The 18,866-nt window shown below is 42.6% G+C and overlaps 1 protein-coding gene across 2 annotated transcripts in view; it reads right to left on the bottom strand.

Annotated features, from left to right (window-relative positions):
* The window catches only part of LOC132401984 (cAMP-specific 3',5'-cyclic phosphodiesterase 4B-like), a 170,537-nt gene extending 164,005 nt beyond the window's left edge, over positions 1–6,532 (bottom strand). For both annotated transcript variants that reach the window (XR_009514770.1, XM_059984383.1), the window contains exon 1: positions 6,114–6,532. The gene's annotated coding sequence lies outside the window, so the exon portion shown is untranslated. The remainder of the gene's footprint in view (positions 1–6,113) is intronic.
* Between the last annotated feature and the right edge of the window lie 12,334 nt (positions 6,533–18,866).

The raw sequence follows: 18,866 nt of genomic DNA on the forward strand, positions 1-18,866 counted from the left end.
AATTATAGATCACATCCCCCAGTGGGTAAAGACTTTCCCTACAGGGAACAACACCAATTCTAGTTCAAGAAATCCTCCCAAGGTGGGGAACGCCAATCCCGGTGGCCTCAGATCAGGGAGCACATTTCACAGGCAAAGTGATTAGGGAAATGTGCTGACTATGAGTGAATCAACAATATCTCCACATACCCTACCACCCTCAGAGTTCAGGAATAGGAGAAAGGATGCCTTACAATCAAAAATGCCTCAGCCAAAGCTATAGCAGAGATGGGAAAGACCTGGGTTAATGTACTACCAGGAATTTGTACAAGATTGCGAGCAACCCCAAACCACATGCTGGGTCTCAACCCCTACAAATTACTGATGGGGCAAGCCATGTGATTCTCTGATGGGGTAATTATAGGTTGCGGTGAGCCTGGGACTTATAGGGATAGAATGACACAGTATGCGAAGGACCTTTGTAACCAACTTAATATGTTAAAGGACCAAGCAAAACAACAACAGCAAATTGCTGATCAGAGAGAGCCAGATGGAAAGGAGATAGTTCTCCCACAGCCGGGTGACCAAGTCATGGTGAGGGTACTGTCAGAAAAGTGCAGGGTTTGCTCCCAGATGGATGGGACCACAGACAGTAGTTCTAACAAGTGACACTGGCATCTGTGTGCAGACTCGGCGAGGCAGTCATGGGAAACACCAAGCTCGGGTTAAACCGTACAACTCATCTTCACATTGCCCCCAGACAGAGCGGGAGGATTAAGTGTACCCAGTAAACATGTAGTTACAGAGAACATCAGCCAGCCACACCAGACCAGACCACAGTTAATGGAAGCACAGCCACAGGAAATGGGAAGGTGACCACAGGACACCGAGAGTGTGACAGAAACCCATGAATTCATGCTATGGTAATGGTACTCTGTAATGAATACTGGATGCTGAAGGTAGATGATTAGTTAAATAGTGTAGAATAGAAAAGGTTTTGAGAAAAGTGGATGGGGAGGGATTTAAGTTAAAGCAGAGACATCAGGTTCCATAACTTCGATGACATGGCAATCTGAGAAAGATTGCACACGGCATCTGAAAGCAGTCATGCCAAGCCTGAATGCAAGTGAGCTGGCCCCTTTCAGTGGTTGGGGTCAGCGATCGACTGGACAATTCGGAAGCTGGTGCCACCGGGGGAGGGGGGTCCTTGCAGTCATTCAAATGGTGACCACCCCTGCCCCTTCCTGTGCATCGATGAGAGGACCTGTGAGCCTGAGGCACTTACCTTGCTGGTGCCTCTGGAAAGTGAGTGAAGGGGTGAAGACAAGATGTTTGATTAAGCTGTAATCAGCCAGTGGGGAAAGAGCCACATTTCTAAAGACTGTTGTTCAAATTTCTGGAACAATCTCTCTGCTTAGCATTTTGTAGGTACCATTAGGGAAGACAGGCTAGAGGTAGATGTACATAATGTAATTGAAAGAATTCCAAGGCAGGGAATTTCTGCTGCCCTATTTGAGTTTGGCCTTTCCTGATACTAATTTATTTTTGCCAAGGAGGGCCAAGAGGAGGGACTGTTAGAGCAATTTTTGGGTTTCAAACATTTAGTAAATAACATCAGCCACCAACCTTCAAATCTGAATATAGATTGTAGATTTAAATTTAAAATGCAGCTCCCAGACCAGACAATGATGATCAGAATTCACTTAGATGTCTGTGATGTGAGTTTGATTTCGGAGGTGTGAAGTTTGTGTGTAGTTTCCAAGAAAGCATTGTGGATACATTGTAAATACGGAATTGTCCTTTAATGTTTAGCATACAAAATATCAGGTAGCATTGGGCCAGTCAGGCCTTTCCACTGAAGGACTATCAATATGATGAATGCTGTATCTTGTTTAGTCAAATAAAGAGGCTGCTTCATTTCTACTAGTACTTTTCTCCAGTGACTTAATTCATGAAACAAATAGAAGATTCCCACTTGCTTAAGGGTATCACTATCATCCAGCTATTGAATAAACGAAGTAATATAGTTCAAAGTCTATGCCCAGTAGCTTTGGCTTCAAAAAGCTGATCACGGCATACATTAACTCCAGCCCCCCCCCCCCCCAGACAACCTTGACCTACTGCAACTTACCTGTTACTGAATCTGGTCTACAGTGCAGGGCAATTCCCTACATATCTCTGGAGTATCTGGACCATAAAAATGCCAACATTTGACTATTGTTTATTAACTACTGCTTCACCTTCAATACTATCATTCCAAACAAACTGATCTCCAAACTGCGAGACCTGGGACAACACCTCTCGTTGCAGCCGAATCCCTTGACTTCCTAACCAACAGACTGCAATCAATACAGATAGATATCAACACTAGTTCCCCTCAAGTCTGTGTCGTCAGCCCCCTATTGTAATCCCCATACACTCAAGACTGTGTGGCCAGATTCTCCTCCAACTCCATATACAAGTTTACGGATGATATGGCCATAGTGGGCTGTATCTCATATAATAATGAATTGGAGTACAGGAAAAAGAGTGAGAGAGAGAGCAGCTACGGCATGATGTCACAACAACAACCTTTACCTCAATGTCAGCAACACAAAAGAGCTGGCCATTGAGTTCATGTAAGGGGACAGTGCACATGCTCCTGTTTAATTCAACGGTGCCTAAGTTGAGGAAGTTGAGAGCTTCAAGTTCCTAGGACAGAACATCACCAATAACATTTTTAAAAATCCAACCACATAAATACCACAGTCAAGAGTGCACACCAACATCACTACTTCCTCAGGAGCCCCAAAAATGTGGTATGTCTCCTCTGACCCTCAGCAATTTTAGAAAGCATCCAATCCAGATACATCATGGCTCAATAGGACAACTTTTCTGCCTGTGATCACAGGAAACTGCAGAGAGTTGAAAACACAATTCAACACATCATGGAAACCAGCCTTTGCTCAACGGACTCTGTCTTGATAGAGCTAACAGCATAATCAAATATACCCCTACCCTGGACATTCATTCTTTTCCCCCATCCCATTGGGCAGAAGATACAAAAGTCTGAAAGCATGCACCTATCCCACTGTTATAAGACAATATATAATTCCCTAATATGCTAAATTAACTTGACCTCACAATCTTCCTTGTTATGGCCTTGCACTTAACTGCACTATACTTTCTCTCTAATTGCAACACTATTCTCCACTCTTGGTTTACCTTGTATTGTTGTACTGCGGTAATGAATTGATCTGTACATACAGTGTACAAGTTTTTAATTACACCACAGTACATTTTGACAATAATAAACTAATTTACCAATTAAAAACTAAAGACATCTCTTCACTATGACATTACTAACGTTCTTTAATGTTACACAAGGAAGTATTTTGCTCAAGAAAGCTTCATACAAGATTAAACAAGATGAAAAATCTGACAATTTCATAGAAAAATATTAGGACATGTACCAAAATCTTAGTTAAGGGGTAGATATGAAAATGCATTTTAAAAGCGGAGTCCTAAGACAACAGAGGTAATGCTGAAGTCAAACTCCAGACAACAAAAACCTAACAGCTATGTTGCAAAATGCACAAGAATGCAGAGTTAGCAGAACAGATCCAGCAACTGGGCCAGATAGGTTCTATGGACTGGGGGGTGGGGGTGCAGGGGAGGGTTTGAGGCCACAGAGGGAACTGAGCCCATGAAAATAGATAGGGACCCTATGGAGATTAACCCTGTAGAGTTGATGGACAAGAGGAAGAGTTTGGGTAGAAAGACACAGGTTTATGAAGATGAAAGACCATTCAGGCAACACAGAAATAAATCTAGGCCAAACATAGCAATGGTATAGATGAAATTTTACTAGAAATCTCATTAGCCACTAGAGGCCAATAAAAAGCACTCCATGCTTTGGAGTTCGTGAACATCAATGTCTGCCTATTGCCAGTCAGCAGTATTTATGGTGCTTATGTGCCAGTCTGTTGAAATTAATCTGAAATTTAACCAGCATCATCCTTACTAGAGTGCAAATGAGTAGGACAATCAGATGGGTTATTGCAATACCTGCAGTTGCTTATTTAACAAATGAGGACTCAGGCAAATTAAAATTTAAAATGCACTATTCATTAAACAATTCATTTTATGAACAAGCATCTTTATACAGCTGGGAAGTATTTAAATTTTAAACAAATTAGAGTTGGTTAACACAGGGGAAGGTCCAGATCAACAGCTTGTTTGACTTGCAGTTCTTGTTCTACAGCAGCTACCTTATCAAGCCTATGGCTAGATCCACAAACCTCAAAAACAGCATGAATTCTGTAGTGTTCAAATTACATATCCTGGTCGATTTTGTTTCCCAAACACAAATCTGTGTAAAAAGTATAGGTTTTAGACACATCCTTATGTAATGCCAGCTACATCGCATCTGTGATGAAGGCAGTCTCTCTCTATTTTGAGATACACAGAGATGTATACATTTCAGTTTATACTTGCATCAGTACTAGCTCTCCCTCAAAACTATTAACGATGGTACTTCTCAATGCTTACTCTGTAAGGGTTTAAATGTAGTTTTCTATCAAATGTCATGGTTTACTGTATCTGGTTTCAACGGTAGTTACTTTGTGTGGGAACACTTCAAGTTTCCCAATTTAAATCAGTTAAAATATCCTTTTCAATTTGTTACTTATTTACTGTGCAATCTGATGCCTAATAATGTCCGATATACAGTACCTATACTGCACTGTTACTGTATTGTAACACTTTATTCTGTCCTGTTTATATTTTACCTTGTACTTCCTCAATACACGGTCATACTGAATTGATATGTATAGACAGTAAGACAAGGTTTTCAAAACAATTTTGTATCTATTAACATGCTTTCTTTTGGCAAAACAAGAATTCAGTTTTGCAATTCTGTTTGTAAAGTCAGAATGGTCCGGCATCTAGTGAACAAATGCAACATTTACATGCTTCCTTTCTACTTCAATATTCTTTCTACGATGGAGTGTCTCAATGTTCAATTGTGCTGTTATAAAACACGAGATCGCCTGACTGAAGAACTAATAAAGCAAGAAATGCCAAAGATTCTAATATCTGAAGTGTTTTAGTATATTATATTATGCAATTATGGTCAAACACGTTAAAAATCTTACCATGTGCATTGAAGAAACAGAAACATGTTTTTTTTTTAATTTTGAACTCACTCGAATTCGAAAATCAATTAATCAGGATTTGCTGATCCTGTTAATTACACTAATAGGACATCGTGTTTATGCCATTAATAAGTGGACTAGTAACTCGCTTGTATTTTAAGTTTGCGAAGACATCGGAAAATTTGTACGATGACTATGATCAAATTCTAAAGCTATTTTCTTTCGGTTCGATACAAAATCATCCATGAATATGTTCCGATCAAAACTGCATTATTGCTCGGTGAGGGTTTGCCTTGTTTCAATCATTCACCTCCATTGAGATGTCCTCAAAACAACTGCAGGACTGGTCGTTTATAGGTTTTACGATCCATTTGCAAACTGGAAGACTAAACACTGCAGCTAAAAATAGCCTTTCTTAGTATTCTGTGTATAAAAAAGAGCAGATACATTGTGTTCCAGACGGAAAAAGTGAAGATATGGAAGGGAACCTTCTTACAATCCAGCCATTCGAAATCACCCTCTGGTCGGTACGTTTGCACAGCTTTGCCAACCAATGAAAGGCAGGGAAAAGGCACGAGTTTGTTCCAGCCTATATTGCTAGCGACCATACAAAGACAAGAAAACTCTTCAAAACACACAAAATTTTAACAGGAGTTCAGCTGGTCAGTTCTGGGAGTGTATATTACAACACATGCCATTCTGGGCTACAAGGAATTTGTGTATTTTAAAACGTCTTTTAAAATGATGTAAGGGTGATGGGAAGGGGGAGGGGCAGTGGATAATTTATCAAAACGGAATAGAAATAAAATACAAGATCAGCCAAGTACTTGTTAGCACCCAAGTAGGGCAGCCCAAGAAGAAGAAGCCTCTGTCGATTGTGCATTGTTTATTGTTAATGTTCACCGGGAACAGTACAATACAGCTCATCTGTTATCTGCTTATGTCTACGAGAATGTGAATACAAACTCAGCAGACTACGGATTATTCAACGAGACTTACCTTGGAATCGGAAGACAAGTGTTGTCGTCGGACCGAAGGTGGAAAAAAAAACGAGGTGGGGAAGAGTGAAATTAAAAATAAACCTAAGCGTTGAAAGGCTCGTCAGACTGTCCCTCTCGGTGTCCGGCGGTCGAGCCCGTGCTGCTGGTCAATGTCCAGTTGAAGCTCGAACCTCTGTTCTCCGGCCGCCTGGCTCACGCGAGGTCTCGCGGAGCGGTGGTGTCCGGTTCCCGCGGGCTCTTGCGCTCCATGGCCAGCGTCCGGTCGGGCCACTTGATCCCACTCTCAAGTGAAAGCAGTGTCGCTGAGGAAGGTCAGTTTCCCGGTAATGCGACAGCCTCCTGCCGCTCTCTGTATTTACAGCCCCATCTCTAGCCTGGCAAGGTGCCGTACGTTTCTCTCTCTCCCTCTGACAGCTCCATCTGGTTTTCCGCATTCATTTGAATGAAGTGCAAAGTGTAGTACCAGTAACATGCGCAAAGGCATTGAAAAGGGGCGTGTGCTTTGCAATTAACTCGCCCTGGGTTCCGATACGATCATTACGTCAGTCGCTGCTGCCCATTTTTTTGGCAGGTAAGTAGTCTGTTTATGTGCAAATACGAGCACTCTGCGGTGAAACCTCAAGATTGTCATGTTGTACTATAATTATTGCCAGGAAAATGTGTTTTAATGAAGAATGCTAAATTAATGTTGATTAACTGCCGCGCCCAACGAATTAGGATTGGAGTGTAAATTCTAACGTCCCTACCAAACTGCTGCTCTGGTAAAGTAAGTTGGAAAGCCAAGAGACCTTTGCTTGACCTACAAGGGGAGTCTCTGAAACATAGGATTAGCTCGTTGACAGCAACGTCAATGCCTATCCAATTTGTATTCTCAGAAAAAAATAGATTTGCCTCCACAGATGCTGCTTAACTCACTGAGTTCTTCCATCCCTCCACTTTTTGATCCAAAATCCATATCCACCCACACTGATCTTCCAGAAGAGTTACCCATTCATTGAGTTCTGAGTTTGTCCTCACCTGCCTATTATCTTTCATTCAATATGGTGATATTGCTGTCAAAGCATTTGGAGACCCAGGGCTGCGGCAGGAGAGTAAAATGTAAGCCTGTACACTGCTCTCTGGAGCAAAAAGTAAACTGCAGGATGGATCCAGTGGATGGAGCAGCAGCTGTAAAAGCCATAGTATGGTTAACATTTCTGGTCCAAAGGCTGCATCAGGACAGTCTGCTATCACGAAGCTGATCTACAGCTCAACTGGTAAACCATTCATCGCAAATCACCTACTCTCTAAGACTAATAACACTCTAGCTGCAGTCACCGGTTACAGAAAAACAACTTAGTACTTGGGGTCCAGACATGTGGCAAGGAAGCCTGGCTCCAAGTTATTGTCAACTTGTTACCTGAAGCAAAGCTTACAGTTAATACACTGAAGATAAGGTCATCCACCACCTGTCCCTGCTGTACAACATCACCCTCTGACAATAAAGGTCAGTGGAATACAGAGACCAAACAGTGATTCAATTTACTAAAACCATCAGTGCCGCGGTGAAGCCGTTAGCCTTCTAACAAAAAGACTGCTTGGAGAAAAAGCCTTCAAACCCAGCACAAAGCTCATGTTGTGCTGTGCAGAAATGCTTTTAATTATGTTCATATAATGAGTTGTTTAATAACAAGCACCTTAAAACACTAGAGTTAATGTCATTTGGTCCTATAGGTTATGAGGAGAAGGCAGGAGAATGGGGTTGAGAGGGAAAATGCATCAACCATAATGAAATGGCAGAGCAGGCTTGATGGGTTGAATGGCCTCATTCTGCTCCTGTGTCTTACGGTCTTGTAATGAACCCATCTATACTGTCTCTAATATTTTTGAAATCTGTTGACTGATAAGCAAACCAGCATCAGCAAAATCTGTTGTACCAACACCTTCCCCCCCCCCCCCCCCAAGCAGAAGGGTGACAATTGCAGTCAGTTGCTTCCTGTGGCCTGGTCTTCTTTGCATACCTGACACCAGACTGTTGATATGGACAGTCTAATCTGAACTCTGGAAATATTACCAGATGAACAAAAAAATTAAAGGATATTCACAAAGTCCAATTGAAAAAGTGCAAGATCCCTGTTGAGTCATGGGGATCCCTGTCAGGTGACCATGCAAAACAGTGAACGAACATTGAATAGGGCACTTAGAGCTTGAGAGCCACAGAGGCCTAGCATAAATGTACCTCCTAACAGGTACATCTACCCAACTCATCTATGACAGTATCCGGAGACGCAAAAGACTAACGTTGCTGGAATCTGGAGCAAAAAACTATGGATGTGATGAGTGATTTTGGCCAGAACCATCAACAATTCTATTCCTCCCACAGAGCTTATTCAACCCACAGAACTCCTCTAGCAGATTGTTTATTGTGACAAAATCTGTTGGTCCCACAGGCAGGTAAGGAGGCCCAGAGACTGGAATTAAGAAACTAAGGATGTTGGCCTGGGAGAGAACACTAACGCTAGCCAGTCATCTCAGAGTTAATGGAACTGCAAGTCACATTTGAGCTTAAAGAACTACCCAAGCAGAATGTTGAAGTATGAATCAGTTCCCCTAAAATAATTGCAGTTGATGTACCTTACACCTCATCTACTATTAAAAATAGGGAGTCTTTCAGGAAGAGGCACTTTACAAAATGCATTTATTCATACAATTATATTATTACCGTCTTTTGAGTCTTATGCTTGAACAAAATTAACACATTTTATGTAAATTCTTAAATTAGCCTACAGATTTGAAAGAGTGCCATGAAAAGGATCTTTTAAAAACTGTTTATTGAATTGTTTTGCTAGTTCCTCTAAAAATTAAGTTTCAATGAAAGAATGTAACTAAAGTAACTGCTCAATGAATACAATTATGCAATAAACTCTGTAACTCAGCTTTACAGAGCGGGTGTTGGAGGAGTGGGCAACAGAATAGGAGGGCATTGGTTCAACAGGGCTTCAGTGATTACGGATCAAGGCCAGGTAGGTTATCTGTGAATAGAAACAGGAAGTATGTCTGCGAGGCCAGTGTTCTGTAGTGGGTGTCAGATGTGGGAAGTCTGGGTGACTCCCAGCCTCCCAGAAGGCCACATCTGCGCCAGATGTATCAAGTTGCAGTTCCTTAGGAACCGGGTTTAGGGAACTGGAGATGTAGCTCGATGACCTTCATCTGGACAGGGAAAATGAGGAGGTGATAGAGAGGAACTATAGGCAAGTAGTCACACTGGGGCCTCGGGAGACAGATAAGTGGGTAACAGTCATCAGAGGGAAGGGCAAGAGGCAGATACTAGAGAGTACCCACGTGGCTGTCCCTTTTAACAATAAGTACTCCTGTTTGAGTACTGTTGGGGGGGAACAGCCTACCTGGGGAAAACAACAGTGGCCACACCTCTGGCACAGAGTCTGGCCCTGTGGCTCAGAAGGGTAGGGAAGGGAAGAAGGCAGTAGTAATAGGGGACTCTATAGTTAGGGGGTCAAACAGGCAATTCTGTGGACGTAAGAAAGAAACACAGATGGTAGTTTGCCTCCCAGGTGCCAGGGTCTGGGATGTTTCTGATCGTGTCCACAATATCCTGAAGTGGGAAGGTGAACAGCCAATGGTTGTGGTACATATTGGTACCAACAACATAAGTAGGAAAAGGGAGGAGGTCCTGAAAGCAGACAACAGAGAGTTAGGAAGGAAGTTGATAAGCAGGACCTCAAAGGTAGTAATCTTGGGATTACTGCCTGTGCCACGCGACAGTGAGTATAGGAATAGAATGAGGTGGAGGATAAATGCATGGCTGAGAGATTGGAGCAAGGGGCAGGGATTCAGATTTCTGGAATATTGGGACCTCTTGTGGGGCAAGTGTGACCTGTACAAAAAGAATGGGTTGCAGTTGAATTTGAGGGGGATCACTATCCTGGCAGGGAGGTTTGCTAAGGCTGTTGGGGAGAGTTTAAACTAGAATTGCTGGGGAGTGGGAACCGAACTGAACAAAGAGGGGAAGGGGCTGTTGGCTCACAAATAGAGAAAGCTTGCAGACAGAGTGAGAGGGAGGATACACAGGAGATAGAGAAGGGACACGCTCAGACTGATGGTTTGAGATGGGTCTATTTTAATGCAAGAAGGATCATGAACAAAGCTAGAGCATGGATCAGTACTTGGAGCTATGATGTTGTGGCCATTACAGAGACTTGAATGGCTCAGGCGCAGGAATGGTGATTTAGAGTGCCAGGCTTTGGATGTTTCAGAAAGGACAGGGAGGGAGGCAAAACAGGTGGGGGCATGGCACTGCTGATCAGAGATAGTGTCACAGCTTCAGAAAAGGAGGAAGTCATGGAGGGATTGTCTACTGAGTCTCTGGGGGTGGAAGTTAGAAATAAGAGGAGGTCAATAACTCGACTGGGTATCTTTTATCGACCTTCCAATTGTAACAGGGACATCGAGGAGTAAATTGGGGTGCAGATTCTGGAAAGGTTTAATAATAACAGAGTTGTCGTGGTGGGAGATTTCAATTTCCCAGATATTGATGGGCATCTCCCTAGAGCAAGGGGTTTAGATGGGGTGAAGTTTGTTTGGTGTTTTCAGGAAGGTTTCTTGACACAATATGTAGAGAAGCCTACAAGAGGAGAGGCTGTACTTAATCTGGTATTGGGAAATGAACCTGTTCAGGTGTCAGATCTCTCAGTGGGAGAGCATTTTGGAGATAGTGATCACAATTCTATCCCCTTTACCATCGCATTGGAGAGGGATACGAACAGACAAGTTAGGAAAGCATTTAGCTGGAATAAGGGGAAATATGAAGCTATCAGGCAGGAACTTGGAAGCATGAATTGGGAACAGATGTTCTCAGGGAAATGTACAGCAGAAATGCAGCAAATGTTCTGGGGATATTTGCATGGTGTTCTGCACAGGTACATTCCAATGAGACAGGGAAAGAATGGTAGGGTACAGAAACCATGGTGTCCAAAGACTTGAAAATCTAATCAACAAGAAAAGAAAAGCTTACGAAAAGTTCAAAAAACTAGGTAATGATAGAGATCTAGAAGATTATAAGGCTAACAGGAAGGAGCTTAAGAATGAAATTAGGAGAGCCAGAAGGGACCATGAGAAGGCCTTGGTGAGCAAGATTAAAGAAAACCCCAAGGCATTCTACAAGTATGTGAAGAGCAAGAGGATAAGATGTGAGAAAATTGGATCAATCAAGTGTGACAGTGGAAGTGTGTATGGAACTGGAAGAGAAAGCAGAGATACTTAATGAATACTTTTCTTCAGTATTCACTACAGAACAGAATCTTGGCGATTATAGGGATGACTTACAGCAGATTGAAAAGCTTGAACAAAGAAATATTAAGAAAGAGGATGTGCTGGAGCTTTTGGAAAGCATCAAGTTAGATAAGTCTCCGGGACCGGATGAGATATAACCCAAACTACAGTGGAAAGTGAGGGAGGAAATTGCTGAGCCTCTGGCAATGATCTTAGCATCATCAGTGTGGATGGGAGAGGTTCCAGAGGATTGGAGGGTTGCAGATGTTGCTCCCTTATTCAAGAAAGGGAGTAGCAATAGCTCAGGAAATTATAGACCAGTGACTCTTACTTCAGTGGTTGGTAAGTTGATGAAAAAGATTGTGAGAGGCAGGACTTATGAACATTTGGAGAGGCATAATATGATTAGGAATGGTCAGCATAGCTTTGTCAAAAGCATGTCGTACCTTACGAGCCTGATTGAATTTTCTGAGGATGTGACTAAACACATTGATGAAGGTAGAGCAGTAAATGTAGTGTATATGGATTTCAGCAAGGCATTTAATCAGGTACCCCATGCAAGGCTTATTGAGAAAGTAAGGAGGCATGGGATCCAAGGGGACCTTGCTTTGTGGATCCAGAATTGGGTTGCCCACAGAAGGCAAAGAGTGATTGTAGATGGGTCACATGTTGCATGGAGATCAGTGACCAGTGGTGTGCTTCAGGGATCTGTTCTGTGACCCCTACTCTTAGTGATTTTTATAAATTACCTGGATGAGGAAGTGGAGGGATGGGTTAGTAAGTTTGCTGATGACACAAAAGTTGGAGGTGTTGTGGATAGTGTGGAGGGCTGTCAGAGATTACAACGGGACATCAATAGGATGCAAAACTGGACTGATAAGTGGCAGATGGAGTTCAACCCAGATAAGTGTGAAGTGGTTCATTTTTTATAGGTCAAATAAAATGGCAGAATATGGTACTGATGATAATAGTCTTGGCAACGTGGAGGATCAGATGGATCTTGGGGTCGGAGTCCACAGGACACTCAAAGCTGCTGCGCTAGTTGACTCTGTGTTTAAGAAGGCATACAGTGCATTGGCCTTCATCAACCATGGGATTGAGTTTAAGAGCTGAGAGGTAATGTTGCAAGTGTATTGGACCCTGGTCAGGCCCCACTTGGAGTACTGTGCTCAGTTCTGGTCACCTAACTATAGAAAGTGTACAGAGGATATTACAAGGATGTTGCCTGGATTGGGGAGCATGCCTTATGAGAACAGTTTGAGTGAACTCGGCCTTTTCTCTTTGGACCGGCGGAGGGTGAGAGGTAACCTGATAGAGGTGTGTAAGATGATGAGAGGCATTGATCGTGTGGATAGTCACAGACTTTTTCCCAGGGCTGAAATGGCTAGCATGAGAGGGCATAGTTTTAAGGTGCTTGGAAGTAAGCATAGAGGAGATGTCAGGGGTAAGGTTTTTTACACACAGAGTGGTGAGTGCATGAAAATGGCTGCCAGCGACAGTGGTGGAGGTGGAAACGATGGGGTCTTTTAAGAGACTCCTAGGTAAGTACATGGAGCTTAGAAAAATAGAGGGCTATGGGTAAGCCTAGCTAATTTCTAAGGTAAGGATATGTTTGGCACAGCATTGTGGGCTGAACGGCCTGTATTGTGCTGTAGGTTTTCTATATTTTTATGTTTCTAACTATAAACAGCATTGGAATGTCCTGAAATTGTGATATGCCAATCAAACTGGTTTTTTCGTACCTTTAAAATGTGACTTTTTGATGTCACAGTTGAATATAATACTTCGTCATTTCTACATGATATCATATACAAAATGCAATAGTAAGAAATTTAATATGGATAAAATTCCTGAAATAAGAATTTCTACAAAATTGCTATGTGAAATATCCCTTTTCACACCACAATGTTATTGTTATGATAACTTGTTGTAATGTCGGTAAGGGAGAGCAATTTCACATGCAATATGATTCCACAAATAGCAAGAAAATAAAAGGCAAGAATATGTAGCTTTTGTTTCTGGTTGGAGGATGGATATTTGATAAAACATCAGAATTCAGATGGTATCATGGGACCATTCCCATCACCTAATGTAGGAGTTAAACTTGTCATTTGAAAGACTACCTCCAGTAATGCAGTGTACCCTCAATGCTGAAGTGTTGCTTTAGATTGTCTGCTTGACCCAATGGAGTGGGGTGATCTCTGTGCGCATTTAGCTGTGCCAATCAAGTTGAGCCAAATGGCCTGTTTCCATGCTCTGTCTTGCACACAGGTGACAAATGACAAGGCCTCCAGTAAGATGGCGGCATGCTCAGTACTGCAGCCACTCTGGGTCTACTCAAAGGTGCATTCAAAGATACAAAGAATCACAGATTTTATTATCAAGGTATGTATGCAGTATACAACCCTGAGGATTGATTGATCCAAGTGCTGGGCCAATTTGGAGAGGTTGGGTATGAGTTGGAACACGGTGGCAGGGTCCAGGCCCAGAGTGTACAGGGCCCAGTTCCTAGTGTGAGTGGGGTAACCCAGTGCTTGGACAATTTAAACACTGGGCCAGATGGACTGAAAAGGCTGGGTGTCGGGAACTGGAGGTGACAGTCGAGCCAGTTCTGCTTGCTGCTCTGCAACGTTTACTCTGCTCTCTGTGGCACTGAGGCTCAGGCCTGCTCAGGCTGCTCTGGGCTTCGTGTCTGCAAGTTTCGTGAACATTTGCCCCATTATGTGTTGAATTCAGGTTGAGGATGCGGGCTGCTCTGTGTCTATGGACTCACTTTTGTCCTGAATGCTGTTGCTTGATTTTATTGTTTGCACGATTTGTGTTTTTTTTTCTCTCTCTCTCTGCGTATTGGGTGTTGGTTAGTCATTTTTTTTAAATGGGTCTTTTTGGATTTCTTGTTTTGAGGCTGTCTGTAAGGAGACAAATCTCAGGGTTATACAATTTATACATACTTTGATAATAAATGTACTTTGAACTTTGAAAACCATGGAACCATTCAAAGAAACCCCCTCCACACACAAAAAAAACAAATCGTGCAAATGGCAAAAAACACAGAATATAAAACTCAAAATCAAAAGAATGCAGGCATATTCGGTTCAGTCCAGTTCTAGTTAAATCTAGCGCTGTGTTATTCATTATCTGCAGGCCGCCTCTATCAAAAGAGCCCAGAATAGCAACAAAAGTAACCAGAAAACAGAAACACAACATAACATGAACTCCAGAGCCCAATCCTCAAAACACATCGATTAAGCCTTGCCTAAGACCCAGGACTTAGGCACTATCCTCCGGCAGCATCGAGAGACAGACAGGGAGAGCATTCAAACACAGGGACCTTCCTCTGGCAGCAGTGAACACTGTTGGTAAACAGTGCCGAACGCCTGCTTGCCTTCTGCTCTCACCTCAATGATTTAAATCCTCCTCAGTGCTCTAATCAGTGAGACTGATGAGAAATAGAGTCAACTATGGGCTCACACCCAATCTCCAGGCTTCTTGGCCTGAAGGCTGCACCCCTCACCAATCTCCTCGGGGACAGCAAGGCACCAGTTCACTCAATCAGCCTGATAACACACCACCAAAATGTTGATCACGGGCTCCCACTTGGTCAGAAACACATTTTGAAAGAAAATGAAGATGTAAAAGAAGAGAAAGAAGTAGTTTCTTTAACCGTCCATGGTTGTGTTGTTTGCTAGCATCATTTTCTAGAGTTTGTCCATCTTGTACGTCTTTTTTACAATTGCAAGTCACTGCTGGGTACCAAGAACATCAAGTACTGCAGGACCATCTCATCAGTGAGTTGCTCGATAGCGATGGAGCTGGAGTTATTGCGTACCATTGTGTTGTCACCTTGAATTATTGCGTACCATTGGATGATGCATGCTCCAAAAATTTTGAGATGAGAGTTTTCCTTCCCCTAGATGAGTTGCGGACCACATCTACCTGAAGCAACTGGTTTTGATACACCAGTAACTCGCTTTTGCCCCTTTGCCTGTCAATAGAAGCAGGTCTGCCAGGCTTAGTAGCTAAGCCACATGTGGCCAGGAGCTGGGCTGTCGTTAGAGGCTATTTGAGGTGCATTTAATGAGTAGTGTGAACTTATCCCCACTACCCACTCCCCTGGCTAAAACAACATTAAGGAACCCATCATACACATAAACTCATCTGGTATTAATCATTCTCAGATCATTAGATTGTCATTGATAATTTAAACTATTTATGTGTAATTGCAGATTACTGTTGAATTACTGTTCATGCTCGATCTACAGAGACATTACACCAAAAGATGGCATTGTGAAATCAGAACACCTCAACCCATCAGAAAATGCTTGGTTTCATCTGATTTTTAAGAACTGTGTAAGCAGAACAAATTGTAGCACACTACAATTGGATTCAATACTGCTGGCTGCAGTTCATAAGAACATTCTCAACATATGATTCTTGCTGTTTATAAAACATGCATGCAGGCATCAGATGTAACTAGAATCAGACATGATTTTTGTTGCTTTTAACAACATAAATTCACGTTCTTACAATATTTTAAGGGCATATAACTGTTGCCAAGTAGGTGAGCTTAGAGCGTGGATTAGTACTTGGAGCTATGATATTGTGGCCATTACAGAAACTTGGATGGCTCAGGGGCAGGAATGGCTACTTAGAGTGCTAGGCTTTAGATGTTTCAGAAAGGGCAGGGAGGGAGGCAAAAGAGGTGGGGGAGTGGCACTGCTGATCAGAGATAGTATCACAGCTGCAGAAAAGGTGGAAGTCATAGAGGGATTGTCTACAGAGTCTCTGTGGGTGGAATTTAGAAACAGGAAGAGGTCAATAACTCTACTGAATGACTTATATAGACCTCTGAATAGTAACAGCGACATAGAGGAGCAGGTAGGGATGCAGATTCTGGAAAGATGTAATAATAACAAGGTTGTCGTGGTGGGAGATTTCAATTTCCCAAATATTGATTGGCATCTCCCTAGAGCAAGGGATTTAGATGGGGTGGTGTTTGTAAGGTGTGTTCAGGAAGGTTTCTTGACACAATATGTAGATAAACCTACAAGAGGAGAGACTGTACTTGATCTGGTATTGGGAAATGAACCTGGTCAGGTGTCAGGTCTCTCAGTGGAAGAGCATTTTGGAGATAGTGATCACAATTCTATCCCCTTTACCATCGCAATGGAGAGGGATAGGAACAGACAAGTTAGGAAAGCACTTAATAGGAGTAAGGGGAAATATGAGCCTATTAGGCAGGAACTTGGAAGCATGAATTGGGAACAGATGTTCTCAGGGAAATGTACAGCAAAAATGCAGCAAATGTTCTGGGAATATTTGCATGGTGTTCTGCACAGGTACATTCCAATGAGACAGGGAAAGAATGGTAGGGTACAGGAACCATGGTGTCCAAGGACTTGAAAATCTGGTCAACAAGAAAACAAAAGCTTACGAAAAGTTCAAAAAACTAGGTAATGATATAGAAGATTATAAGGCTAGCAGGAAGGAGCTTAATAATGAAATTAGGAGAGCCAGAAGGGGCCGTGAGAAGGCCTTGGTGAGCAGGATTAAAGAAAACCTCAAGGCATTCAAGATAATAAGATGTGAGGGAATAGGACCAATCAAGTGTGACAGTGGAAAAGTGTGTATGGAACCAGAGTAGAAAGCAGAGATATTTAATGAATACTTTGCTTCAGTATTCACTACAGAACAGAATTTTGGCGATTGTAGTGATGACTTACAGTGGATTGAAAAGCTTGAACAAATAAACATTAAGAAAGAGGATGTACTGGAGCTTTTAGAAAGCATCAAGTTGAATAAGTCTCCGGGACCTGACAAGATATACCCCAGGATACTGTGGGAGGCAAGGGAGGAGATTGCTGAGCCTCAGGCAATGACCTTTGCATCATAATGGTGATGGGAGAGGCTCCAGAGGATTGGAGGGTTGCAGATGTTGCTCCCTTATTCAAGAAAGGGAGTAGCGATAGCTCAGGAAATTATAGACCAGTGACTCTTACTTCAGTGGTTGGTAAGTTGATGAAAAAGATTGTGAGAGGCAGGACTTATGAACATTTGGAGAGGCATAATATGATTAGGAATGGTCAGCATAGCTTTGTCAAAAGCATGTCGTACCTTACGAGCCTGATTGAATTTTCTGAGGATGTGACTAAACACATTGATGAAGGTAGAGCAGTAAATGTAGTGTATATGGATTTCAGCAAGGCATTTAATCAGGTACCCCATGCAAGGCTTATTGAGAAAGTAAGGAGGCATGGGATCCAAGGGGACCTTGCTTTGTGGATCCAGAATTGGGTTGCCCACAGAAGGCAAAGAGTGATTGTAGATGGGTCACATGTTGCATGGAGGTCAGTGACCAGTGGTGTGCTTCAGGGATCTGTTCTGTGACCCCTACTCTTAGTGATTTTTATAAATTACCTGGATGAGGAAGTGGAGGGATGGGTTAGTAAGTTTGCTGATGACACAAAAGTTGGGGGTGTTGTGGATAGTGTGGAGGGCTGTCAGAGATTACAACGGGACATCAATAGGATGCAAAACTGGACTGATAAGTGGCAGGTGGAGTTCAACCCAGATAAGTGTGACGTGGTTCATTTTGGTAGTTCAAATATGATGGCAGAATATAGCACTAATGGTAATAGTCTTAGCAGTATGGAGGATCAGAGGGATCTTGGGGTCCGAGTCCATAGGGCACTCAATGCTGCTGTGCATGTTGACTCTATGGTTCTGAAGGCACATGGTGCATTGGCCTTTATCAACTGTGGGATTGAATTTAAGAGCCGAGAGGTAATGTGACAGCTACATAGGACCATGGTCAGACCCCGCTTAAAGTACTGTGCTCAGTTCTGGTCACCTTGCTACAGGAATGATGTGAAAATTATAGAATGGGGTGCAGAGGATGTTGCCTGGATTGAGGTGCATGGTTTATGAAAGTAGGTTGAGTGAACTCGGCCTTTTTTCCTTGGAGTGGCAGAACATGAGAGGTGACCTGATAGAGGGATGTAAGCGGATGTTAGGCATTCATAGTGTGGATAGTCAGAGGCTTCTTCCCAAGGCTGAAATGGTTAACATGAGAGGGCACAGTTTTAAGGTGCTTGGAAGTAGGTACAGAGGGGATGTTAGGGGTAAGTATTTTACACAGAGAGTGGTGAGTGCGTGGAATGGGTTATCAGTGACGGTGGTGGAGGCAGATATGTTATGGTCTTTTAGGGGACTTCTGGATAGGTACATGGAGCTTAGAAAAATAGAGAGCTATGGGTAACCCTTGGCAATTTCTAAAGTAAGTACATGTTCAGCACAGCATTGTGGGCCAAAAGGCCTGTATTGTGCTGTGGGTTTTCTATGTTCCTATGTTTCTAAGTCATTGTGGGAAACTCCATGGGAGCTGGATACAATTTTATCCTAAAAATATGAGCCTTTAAAAGTCAAGGGTGAACGAGAAAAGATATACAATGCGAGAAAGTCTAGAGAATAGATCTGAAGGATA

The sequence above is a fragment of the Hypanus sabinus genome, chromosome 11 (assembly GCF_030144855.1).
Source record: "Hypanus sabinus isolate sHypSab1 chromosome 11, sHypSab1.hap1, whole genome shotgun sequence".
NCBI lineage: Eukaryota > Metazoa > Chordata > Chondrichthyes > Myliobatiformes > Dasyatidae > Hypanus > Hypanus sabinus.